Here is a 14,468-nt window from a genome sequence, read left to right on the forward strand (position 1 = left end):
GTCACCATGAACACTATCATCATGGGCAGTGCCACCATAAGGAATTTCACCATGGGAACTCCAAACATGTACACCGCCAGCATGAGCACAGTCACCTTGGGCAGTGTCAGCATGAGCATTGCCATCATTTGGACTTTCAACATGGGCACTGTCACCATGCGAACTATCACCATGAGCACTATCAGCATGAGCAGTATTACCATGAGCACTATCACCAAGGGCACTGTCAACGTGAGCACTATCACCGTGAGCACTATCACCATGGGCAGTGTCACCATGAACAATATCACCATGGGTACTGTCACCATGAGCACTATTACTATGGGCATTATCAACATGAGCACTGTCACTGTGAGCACTGTCACCATGAGCACTGTCACCGTGGGCACTGTGAACATGGGAACTGTCACTATGAGCACTGTCCCCATAGGAAATGTCACCATGGGCACTGTCACCATAGGCACTGTCACCATGGGCACTGTCACCATGAGCACTATCATCCTGGGCAGTGCCACCATGAGGAATTTCACCATGGGAACTCCAACCATGTACACCACCAGCATGATCACAGTCACCATGGGCAGTGTCACCATGAGCACTGTCACCACGGGCACTTTCAACATGGCCACTGTCAACATGGGCACTGTCATCATGGACACTGTCATCATGAGCTCTGTTAACATGGTAAATGTCACCATGAGCACTGTCATCTTGGGAACTGCCACCATGGACACTGCCACCATGAGCACTGTAACCAGTGGAACTGCCACAGTGAGCATTGTCACCATGAGCACTGTCACCATGGCAATTGTCACCATGTGCACTGTCACCCTGGTAACTCTCACCATGAGCACTGTCACCATAGGAAATGTTACTTTGGGCACTGTCACCATAGGCACTTTCAACATGGGCCCTGTCTACCATGGAACTGTCACCATGAGCAGTATCACCGTGAGCACTGTCACCATGAGCACTGACACAATGAGCACTATCACCGTGATTACTGTCACCATAAGCATAGTCACCGTGGGCACTGTCACCATGAGCACTGTCACCATGGGAACTGTAACCATGGGAACTGTCACCATGAGCACTATCACTGTGAGCACTATCACCATGGGCAGTGTCACCTTGAGCAATATAACCATGGGCACTGTCACCGTGAGCACTATTACAATAGGCACTATCACCATGAGCACTATCACCGTGAGCACTGTCACCATGGGCATTGTCACTGTGTGCACTGTCACCGTGGGCATTGTCACCATGAGCAGTATCACCATGGGAACTATCACCATGGGAAAGGTCACCATGGGCAATGTCAACATGAGCACTGTCACCATGGGAACTCTCACCATGAGCACTGTCACCATGAACACTATCATATTGGGCAGTGCCACCATAAGGAATTTCACCATGGGAACTCCAAACATGTACACTACCAGCATGAGCACAGTCACCATGGGCAGTGTCACCATGAGGACTATCACCATGTGCACTATCTCCATGGGCACTATCACCACGGGCACTGTCACCGTTAGAACTGTCATCATGGGCACTGTCAATATTGGAACTCTCACCATGAGCACTGTCACCATGGGAAATGTCACCATGGGCACTGTCACCATAGGCACTGTCACCATGGACACTCTCACCATGAGCACTATCATCATGGGCAGTGCTACCATGAGGAATTTCACCATCGGAAATCCAACCATGTACACCGCCAGCATGAGCACAGTCACCATGTGTAGTGTCACGATGAAAATTGTCACCATGTGTACTTTCAACATGGGCAGTGTCACCATGCGAACTGCCACCATGAGCACTATCACCATGAGCACTATCACCAAGGGCACGGTCACCGTGAGCACTGTCACCGTGGGCACTGTCACCATGAGCACAGTCATCATGGGCACTGTCACCATGGGAACTGTCACCATTAGCACTGTCCCTGTGGGCACTATCACCGTGAGCACTATCAGAATGGGCACTGTCACCATGGGCACTGTCACCGTGAGCAGTGTCACCATGAGCACTATTACCATGAGCACTCTCACCATGAGCACTATCACCAAGGGCAGTGTCACCTCCAGCAATATCAACATGGGCACTGTAACCGTGAGCACTATTACAATGGGCACTATCAACATGAGCACTATCACGTGAGCACTGTCATTGTGGGAATTGTCACCGTGTGCACTGTCACCATGAGCACTGTCACCATGTGCACTATCACTATGGAAACTGTCACCATGGGAACGGTCACCATGGGCAATGTCAACATGAGCATTCTCACCATGGGGACTCTCACCATGAGCCCTGTCACCATGGGCACTGTCACCATGGGCACTGTCAACATGGGTACTGTCACCATGGGCACTTTCAATATGGGAACTGTCACCATGCGATCTGTCACCATGAGCCCTATCACCATGAGCACTATCACCAAGGGCACTGTCACCATGAGCACTGTCACAGTGGGCACTGTCACATGAGCACTGTCACCATGGGCACTGTCACCATGGGTAATGTCACCATGGGCACTTTCAACATGGGCACTGTCACCATGCGAAATGTCACCCTGAGCACTATCACCGTGAGCGCTATCACCATGGGTAGTGTCACCATGAGCAATATCACCATGGGCACTGTCACCGTGAGCACTATTAACATGGGTACTATCAACAAGGGCCCTGTCACCGTGGGCACTGTCACCATGAGCACTATCACCATGGGCAGTGCTACCATGAGGAATTTCACCATCGGCACTCCAATCATGTACACCTCCAGCATGAGCACAGTCACCATGGGCAGTGTCACCATGAGCACTGTCACCATAGGCACTTTCAACATGGGCCCTGTCTACCATGGAACTGTCACCATGAGCAGTATCACCGTGAGCACTGTCACCATGAGCACTGACACCATGAGCATTATCACCATGAGCACTGTCACCATAAGCATAGTCACCGTGGGCACTGTCACCATGAGCACTGTCACCATGGGCAGTGTCACCTTGAGCAATATAACCATGGGCACTGTCACCATGAGCACTATTACAATAGGCACTATCACCATGAGCACTATCACTGTGAGCACTGTCACCATGGGCATTGTCACTGTGTGCACTGTCACCGTGGGCATTGTCACCATGAGCAGTATCACCATGGGAACTATCACCATGGGAAAGGTCACCATGGGCAATGTCAACATGAGCACTGTCACCATGGGAACTCTCACCATGAGCACTGTCACCATGAACACTATCATCATGGGCAGTGCCACCATAAGGAATTTCACTATGGGAACTCCTCACCATGTACACCGCCAGCATAAGCACAGTCACCATGGGAAGTGTCACCATGAGCACCGCCACCATGGGTCTTTCCACATGGGCACTCTCAGCATGCGAACCGTCACCATTAGCACTATCACAGTGAGCACTGTCACAATGAGCACTGTCACCATGTGCACTATCACCATGAGCACTATCACCAAGGGCACTGTCACTTTGAGCACTATCAACATGGGCAGTGTAACCGTGAGCACTATCACCATGGTCAGTGTCATCGTGAGCAATATCACTATGGGCACTGTCATGTGAGCACTATTACCATGGGTACTATCACCAAGGGCACTGTCATCGTGAGCACTGTCACCATGAGCACTGTCACCGTGGGCACTGTCACAATGAGCACTGTCATCATGAGCACTGTCACCATGCGAACTGTCACCATGAGCACTATCACCATGAGCACTATCACCAAGGGAACTGTCACCATGAGCACTATCACCATGAGCACTATCACCATGGGCACTGTCACCGTGAGCACTATTACCATGGGCACTGTCACCAAGGGCACTGTCACCATGAGCACTGTCACCATGAGCACTGTCACCGTGGGCTCTGTCACCATGAGCACTGTCAACATGGGCACTGTATCCATGGGAACTGTCACCATGGGCAGTATCACGGTGAGCACTATCACCATGGGAACTGTCACCATGGGAACGGACACCATGGGCACTGTCAAAATGAGCACTGTCACCATGGGCACACTCACCATGGGCAATGTCACCATGGACACTATCACCATGGGAACTCTCAACATGAGCACTGTCACCATGGGAAATGTCACTATGGTTCGTGTCACCATGGGCACTTTCATCATGGGCAGTGTCACTATCAGCACTATTACCATGAGCACTATCACCATGAGCACTCTAACCAAGGGCAGTGTCACCATGAGCACTATCACCGTGAGGAATATCACCATGGGCAGTGTCACCTTGAGCAATATCAACATCGGCACTGTCACTGTGAGCACTATTACAATAGGCACTATCACCATGAGCACTATCACGGTGAGCACTGTCACCGTGGGCATTGTCACAGTTTGCACTATCACCATGAGCACTGTAACCATGAGCACTATCACCATGGGAACTGTCACCATGGGAACGGTCACCATGGGCAATGTCAACATGAGCACTGTCACCATGGGAACTCTCACCATGAGCACTATCACCATGGGAAATGTCACCATGGGCACTTTCACCATGGGTACTGTCACCATGTGCACTTTCAACATGGGCACTGTCACCATACGAACTCTCACTATGACCACTATCACCATGAGCACTATCACCAAGGGCACTGTCACTGTGAGCACTGTCACAGTGGCCACTGTCACCATTAGCACTGTCATCATGGGCACTGTCCCCATAGGAACTGTCACAATGAGCACAGCCACTGTGGGCACTGTCACCATACGAACTCTCACTATGACCACTATCACCATGAGCACTATCACCAAGGGCAATGTGACCGTGAGCACTGTCACCATGAGCACTATCATCACGGGCAGTGCTACCATGAGGAATTTCACCATCGGAAATCCAACCATGTACACCGCCAGCATGAGCACAGTCACCATGGTCAGTGCCACCATGAGCACTGTCACCATGGACACTTTCAACATGGGCCCTGTCACCTTGTGAACGGTCACCATGAGCACTATCACCTTGAGCACTGTCACCATGAGCACTGTCACTGTGGGCAATGTCACCATGAGCACTGTCACCGTGGGCACTGTCACCATGGGAACTGTAGGCATGAGCACTATCACCGTGAGCACTATAACCATGGGCAGTGTCACCGTGAGCAATATCACCATGAACTCTGTCACCGTGTGCACTGTCCACGTGAGCACTGTCACCATGAGAAATGTCACCATGGGCACTGTCATCATGGGAACTCTCACCATGAGCACTATCATCATGGGCAGTGCCATCATGACGAATTTCACCATTGGAACTCCAACCATGTACACCGCCAGCATGAGCACAGTCACCATGTGTAGTGTCACGATGAAAACTGTCACCATGTGTACTTTCAACATGGGCAGTGTCACCATGCGAACTGCCACCATGAGCACTATCACCATGAGCACTATCACCAAGGGCACGGTCACCGTGAGCACTGTCACCGTGGGCACTGTCACCATGAGCACAGTCATCATGGGCACTGTCACCATGGGAACTGTCACCATTAGCACTGTCCCTGTGGGCACTATCACCGTGAGCACTATCAGAATGGGCACTGTCACCATGGGCACTGTCACCGTGAGCAGTGTCACCATGAGCACTATTACCATGAGCACTCTCACCATGAGCACTATCACCAAGGGCAGTGTCACCTCCAGCAATATCAACATGGGCACTGTAACCGTGAGCACTATTACAATGGGCACTATCAACATGAGCACTATCATGTGAGCACTGTCATTGTGGGAATTGTCACCGTGTGCACTGTCACCATGAGCACTGTCACCATGTGCACTATCACTATGGAAACTGTCACCATGGGAACGGTCACCATGGGCAATGTCAACATGAGCATTCTCATCATGGGGACTCTCACCATGAGCCCTGTCACCATGGGCACTGTCACCATGGGCACTGTCAACATGGGTACTGTCACCATGGGCACTTTCAATATGGCAACTGTCACCATGCGATCTGTCACCATGAGCCCTATCACCATGAGCACTATCACCAAGGGCACTGTCACCATGAGCACTGTCACAGTGGGCACTGTCACATGAGCACTGTCACCATGGGCACTGTCACCATGGGTAATGTCACCATGGGCACTTTCAACATGGGCACTGTCACCATGCGAAATGTCACCCTGAGCACTATCACCGTGAGCGCTATCACCATGGGTAGTGTCACCATGAGCAACATCACCATGGGCACTGTCACCGTGAGCACTATTAACATGGGTACTATCAACAAGGGCCCTGTCACCGTGGGCACTGTCACCATGAGCACTATCATCATGGGCAGTGCTACCATGAGGAATTTCACCATCGGCACTCCAATCATGTACACCTCCAGCATGAGCACAGTCACCATGGGCAGTGTCACCATGAGCACTGTCACCATAGGCACTTTCAACATGGGCCCTGTCTACCATGGAACTGTCACCATGAGCAGTATCACCGTGAGCACTGTCACCATGAGCACTGACACCATGAGCATTATCACCATGAGCACTGTCACCATAAGCATAGTCACCGTGGGCACTGTCACCATGAGCACTGTCACCATGGGCAGTGTCACCTTGAGCAATATAACCATGGGCACTGTCACCATGAGCACTATTACAATAGGCACTATCACCATGAGCACTATCACTGTGAGCACTGTCACCATGGGCATTGTCACTGTGTGCACTGTCACCGTGGGCATTGTCACCATGAGCAGTATCACCATGGGAACTATCACCATGGGAAAGGTCACCATGGGCAATGTCAACATGAGCACTGTCACCATGGGAACTCTCACCATGAGCACTGTCACCGTGGGCACTGTCACAATGAGCACTGTCATCATGAGCACTGTCACCATGCGAACTGTCACCATGAGCACTATCACCATGAGCCCTATCACCATGAGCACTATCACCAAGGGAACTGTCACCATGAGCACTATCACCATGAGCACTATCACCATGGGCACTGTCACCGTGAGCACTATTACCATGGGCACTGTCACCAAGGGCACTGTCACCATGAGCACTGTCACCATGAGCACTGTCACCGTGGGCTCTGTCACCATGAGCACTGTCAACATGGGCACTGTATCCATGGGAACTGTCACCATGGGCAGTATCACGGTGAGCACTATCACCATGGGAACTGTCACCATGGGAACGGACACCATGGGCACTGTCAAAATGAGCACTGTCACCATGGGCACACTCATCATGGGCAATGTCACCATGGACACTATCACCATGGGAACTCTCAACATGAGCACTGTCACCATGGGAAATGTCACTATGGTTCGTGTCACCATGGGCACTTTCATCATGGGCAGTGTCACTATCAGCACTATTACCATGAGCACTATCACCATGAGCACTCTAACCAAGGGCAGTGTCACCATGAGCACTATCACCGTGAGCAATATCACCATGGGCAGTGTCACCTTGAGCAATATCAACATCGGCACTGTCACTGTGAGCACTATTACAATAGGCACTATCACCATGAGCACTATCACGGTGAGCACTGTCACCGTGGGCATTGTCACAGTTTCCACTATCACCATGAGCACTGTAACCATGAGCACTATCACCATGGGAACTGTCACCATGGGAACGGTCACCATGGGCAATGTCAACATGAGCACTGTCACCATGGGAACTCTCACCATGAGCACTATCACCATGGGAAATGTCACCATGGGCACTTTCACCATGGGTACTGTCACCATGTGCACTTTCAACATGGGCACTGTCACCATACGAACTCTCACTATGACCACTATCACCATGAGCACTATCACCAAGGGCACTGTCACTGTGAGCACTGTCACAGTGGCCACTGTCACCATTAGCACTGTCATCATGGGCACTGTCCCCATAGGAACTGTCACAATGAGCACAGCCACTGTGGGCACTGTCACCATACGAACTCTCACTATGACCACTATCACCATGAGCACTATCACCAAGGGCAATGTGACCGTGAGCACTGTCACCATGAGCACTATCATCACGGGCAGTGCTACCATGAGGAATTTCACCATCGGAAATCCAACCATGTACACCGCCAGCATGAGCACAGTCACCATGGTCAGTGCCACCATGAGCACTGTCACCATGGACACTTTCAACATGGGCCCTGTCACCTTGTGAACGGTCACCATGAGCACTATCACCATGAGCACTATCACCAAGGGCACGGTCACCGTGAGCACTGTCACCGTGGGCACTGTCACCATGAGCACAGTCATCATGGGCACTGTCACCATGGGAACTGTCACCATTAGCACTGTCCCTGTGGGCACTATCACCGTGAGCACTATCAGAATGGGCACTGTCACCATGGGCACTGTCACCGTGAGCAGTGTCACCATGAGCACTATTACCATGAGCACTCTCACCATGAGCACTATCACCAAGGGCAGTGTCACCTCCAGCAATATCAACATGGGCACTGTAACCGTGAGCACTATTACAATGGGCACTATCAACATGAGCACTATCACGTGAGCACTGTCATTGTGGGAATTGTCACCGTGTTCACTGTCACCATGAGCACTGTCACCATGAGCACTATCACTATGGAAACTGTCACCATGGGAACGGTCACCATGGGCAATGTCAACATGAGCATTCTCACCATGCGGACTCTCACCATGAGCCCTGTCACCATGGGCACTGTCACCACGGGCACTGTCACCATGGGCAGTTTCAATATGGGAACTGTCACCATGCGATCTGTCACCATGAGCACTATCAGCATGAGCACTATCACCAAGGGCACTGTCACCATGAGCACTGTCACAGTGGGCACTGTCACATGAGCACTGTCACCATGGGCACTGTCACCATGGGTAATGTCACCATGGGCACTTTCAACATGGGCACTGTCACCATGCGAAATGTCACCCTGAGCACTATCGCCGTGAGCGCTATCACCATGGGTAGTGTCACCGTGAGCAATATCACCATGGGCACTGTCACCGTGAGCACTATTAACATGGGTACTATCAACAAGGGCCCTGTCACCGTGGGCACTGTCACCATGAGCACTGTCATCATGGGCACTGTCACCATGGGGACTGTCACCATTAGCACTGTCACTGTGGACACTATCACCGTGAGCACTATGACAATGGGCACTATCGCGAAAGGCACTGTCACCATGGACACTGTCACCATGAACACTATCATCATGGGCAGTTCCACCATAAGGAATTTCACCATGGGAACTCCATCCATGTACACCGCCAGCATGAGCACAGTCAACATGGTCAGTGTCACCATGAGCACGGCCACCATGGGCACTTTCCACATGGGCACTGTCCCCATGCGAACTATCACCGTGAGCACTATCACCATGAGCAGTATTACCATGAGCACTATCACCAAGGGCACTGTCAACGTGAGCACTATCACCGTGAGCACTATCACCATGAGCACTGTCACCATGAGCATTGTCACCGTGGGCACGGTCACCATGGGCACTGTCACCATGGGCAGTATCATCATTAGCTCACTTACCATGGGAAATGTCACCATGAGCACTGTCATCTTGGGAACTGCCACCATGGACACTGCCACCATGAGCACTGTAACCATTGGCACTGCCACAGTGAGCACTGTCAACGTGAGCACTATCACCGTGAGCACTATCACCGTGAGCCCTGTCAGTGTGGGCATTGTCCCCGTGTGCACTGTCACCATGAGCACTGTCACCATGAGCACTATCACCATGGGAATTGTCACCATGGGAACGGTCATCATGGCCAATGTCAACATGAGCACTGTCACCATGGGAACTCTCTCCATGAGCACTGTCACCATGGGCAGTGTCACCATGGGCACTGTCACCATGGGCAGTGTCACCATGAGCACTGTCACCATGGGCACTCTCACAATGGACAGTCACCGTGAGCTCTATCATCATGGGCAGAGCCACCATGAGGAATTTCACCATGGGAAGTCCAACCATGTACACCGCCAGCATGAGCATATTCACCATGGGCAATGTCACCATGAGCACTGTCACCATGGGCACTTTCAAAATGGCCACTGTCACCATGGACACTGTCATCATGAGCTCTGTTACAATGAGAAATGTCACCATGAGCACTGTCATCTTGGGAACTGCCACCATGGACACTGCCACCATGAGCACTGTAACCATTGGCACTGCCACAGTGAGCACTGTCACCGTGAGCACTGTCACCATGGGAACTGTCACCTTGTGCACTGTCACCATGGGAAATGTCACTATGGGCAATGTCACCTTGGGCAGTGTCACCATGGGCAGTGTCAACATGAGCACTATTACCATGAGCACTATCACCATGAGCACTATCACCAAGGGCAGTGTCACCATGAGCACTATCACCATGAGCACTATCACCATGGGCAGTGTCACCTTGAGCAACATCAACATGGGCACTGTCACCGTGAGCACTATTACAATGGGCACTATCACCATGAGCACTATCATCGTGAGCACTGTCAGTGTGGGCATTGTCACTGTGTGCACTGTCACCGTGAGCACTGTCACATTGAGCACTGTCACAGTGGGCACTGTCACTGAGAGCACTATCACAATGGGCTCTGTCACCATAGGCACTGTCGCCATGGACACTGTCACCATGAGCTCTATCATCATGGGCAGTGCTACCATGAGGAAATTCACCATCGGAACTCCAACCAGGTACACCGCCAGCATGAGCACAGTCACCATGGGCAGTGCCACCATGAGAACTGTCACCATGGGCACTTTCAACATGGGCAGTGTCACCATGCAAACTGCCACCATGAGCACTATCACAATGAGCACTATCACCAAGGGCACTGTCACCATGAGCACTGTCACCGTGGGCACTGTCACCATGAGCACTGTCATAATGGGCACTGTTACCATTGGAACTGTCACCATGAGCACTATCACCGTGAGCACTATCACCATGGGTAGTGTCACCATGAGCACTATCATCCTGGGCAGTGCCACCATGAGGAATTTCACCATGGGAACTCCAACCATGTACACCAGCAGCATGAGCACAGTCACCATGGGCAGTGTCACCATGAGCACTGTCACCACGGGCACTTTCAACATGGCCACTCTCAACATGGGCACTGTAATCATGGACACTGTCATCATGAGCTCTGTTAACATGGTAAATGTCACCATGAGCACTGTCATCTTGGGAACTGCCACCATGGACACTGCCACCATGAGCAATGTAACCAGTGGAACTGCCACAGTGAGCACTGTCACCGTGAGCACTGTCACTATGGGAACTGTCACCTTGTGCACTGTCACCATGGGAAATGTCACTATGGGCAATGTCACCTTGGGCACTGTCACCATGGGCAGTGTCAACATGAGCACTATTACCATGAGCACTATCACCATGAGCACTATCACCAAGGGCAGTGTCACCATGAGCACTATCACCGTGAGCACTATCACCATGGGCAGTGTCACCGTGAGCACTATTACCATGGGCACTGTCACCGTGGGCACTGTCACCATGAGCACTGTCACCGTGGGCTCTGTCACCATGAGCACTGTCAACATGGGCACTGTATCCATGGGAACTGTCACCATGGGCAGTATCACGGTGAGCACTATCACCATGGGAACTGTCACCATGGGAACGGACACCATGGGCACTGTCAAAATGAGCACTGTCACCATGGGCACACTCACCATGGGCAATGTCACCATGGACACTATCACCATGGGAACTCTCAACATGAGCACTGTCACCATGGGAAATGTCACTATGGTTCGTGTCACCATGGGCACTTTCATCATGGGCAGTGTCACTATCAGCACTATTACCATGAGCACTATCACCATGAGCACTCTAACCAAGGGCAGTGTCACCATGAGCACTATCACCGTGAGCAATATCACCATGGGCAGTGTCACCTTGAGCAATATCAACATCGGCACTGTCACTGTGAGCACTATTACAATAGGCACTATCACCATGAGCACTATCACGGTGAGCACTGTCACCGTGGGCATTGTCACAGTTTGCACTATCACCATGAGCACTGTAACCATGAGCACTATCACCATGGGAACAGTCACCATGGGAACGGTCACCATGGGCAATGTCAACATGAGCACTGTCACCATGGGAACTCTCACCATGAGCACTATCACCATGGGAAATGTCACCATGGGCACTTTCACCATGGGTACTGTCACCATGTGCACTTTCAACATGGGCACTGTCACCATACGAACTCTCACTATGACCACTATCACCATGAGCACTATCACCAAGGGCACTGTCACTGTGAGCACTGTCACAGTGGCCACTGTCACCATTAGCACTGTCATCATGGGCACTGTCCCCATAGGAACTGTCACAATGAGCACAGCCACTGTGGGCACTGTCACCATACGAACTCTCACTATGACCACTATCACCATGAGCACTATCACCAAGGGCAATGTGACCGTGAGCACTGTCACCATGAGCACTATCATCACGGGCAGTGCTACCATGAGGAATTTCACCATCGGAAATCCAACCATGTACACCGCCAGCATGAGCACAGTCACCATGGTCAGTGCCACCATGAGCACTGTCACCATGGACACTTTCAACATGGGCCCTGTCACCTTGTGAACGGTCACCATGAGCACTATCACCTTGAGCACTGTCACCATGAGCACTGTCACTGTGGGCAATGTCACCATGAGCACTGTCACCGTGGGCACTGTCACCATGGGAACTGTAGGCATGAGCACTATCACCGTGAGCACTATAACCATGGGCAGTGTCACCGTGAGCAATATCACCATGAACTCTGTCACCGTGTGCACTGTCCACATGAGCACAGTCACCATGGGAAATGTCACCATGGGCACTGTCATCATGGGAACTCTCACCATGAGCACTATCATCATGGGCAGTGCCATCATGACGAATTTCACCATTGGAACTCCAACCATGTACACCGCCATCATGAGCACAGTCACCATGTGTAGTGTCACGATGAAAACTGTCACCATGTGTACTTTCAACATGGGCAGTGTCACCATGCGAACTGCCACCATGAGCACTATCACCATGAGCACTATCACCAAGGGCACGGTCACCGTGAGCACTGTCACCGTGGGCACTGTCACCATGAGCACAGTCATCATGGGCACTGTCACCATGGGAACTGTCACCATTAGCACTGTCCCTGTGGGCACTATCACCGTGAGCACTATCAGAATGGGCACTGTCACCATGGGCACTGTCACCGTGAGCAGTGTCACCATGAGCACTATTACCATGAGCACTCTCACCATGAGCACTATCACCAAGGGCAGTGTCACCTCCAGCAATATCAACATGGGCACTGTAACCGTGAGCACTATTACAATGGGCACTATCAACATGAGCACTATCACGTGAGCACTGTCATTGTGGGAATTGTCACCGTGTGCACTGTCACCATGAGCACTGTCACCATGAGCACTATCACTATGGAAACTGTCACCATGGGAACGGTCACCATGGGCAATGTCAACATGAGCATTCTCACCATGCGGACTCTCACCATGAGCCCTGTCACCATGGGCACTGTCACCACGGGCACTGTCACCATGGGCACTTTCAATATGGGAACTGTCACCATGCGATCTGTCACCATGAGCACTATCAGCATGAGCACTATCACCAAGGGCACTGTCACCATGAGCACTGTCACCATGAGCACTGTCACAGTGGGCACTGTCACATGAGCACTGTCACCATGGGCACTGTCACCATGGGTAATGTCACCATGGGCACTTTCAACATGGGCACTGTCACCATGCGAAATGTCACCCTGAGCACTATCGCCGTGAGCGCTATCACCATGGGTAGTGTCACCGTGAGCAATATCACCATGGGCACTGTCACCGTGAGCACTATTAACATGGGTACTATCAACAAGGGCCCTGTCACCGTGGGCACTGTCACCATGAGCACTGTCATCATGGGCACTGTCACCATGGGGACTGTCACCATTAGCACTGTCACTGTGGACACTATCACCGTGAGCACTATGACAATGGGCACTATCGCGAAAGGCACTGTCACCATGGACACTGTCACCATGAACACTATCATCATGGGCAGTTCCACCATAAGGAATTTCACCATGGGAACTCCATCCATGTACACCGCCAGCATGAGCACAGTCAACATGGTCAGTGTCACCATGAGCACTGTCACCGTGGGCACTGTCACCATAGGCACTGTCACCATGGACACTGTCACCATGAGCAGTATCATCATGGGAAGTGCTACCATTAGGAATTTCACCATGGGAACTCCAACCGTGTGCACCGCCAGCATGAGCATATTCACCATGGGCAATGTCACCATGAGCACTGTCACCATGGGCACTGTCACCATGGGCACTGTCA

This window comes from Balaenoptera ricei, chromosome 16 (genome assembly GCF_028023285.1).
Source record: "Balaenoptera ricei isolate mBalRic1 chromosome 16, mBalRic1.hap2, whole genome shotgun sequence".
Classification (NCBI taxonomy): Eukaryota; Metazoa; Chordata; class Mammalia; order Artiodactyla; family Balaenopteridae; genus Balaenoptera; species Balaenoptera ricei.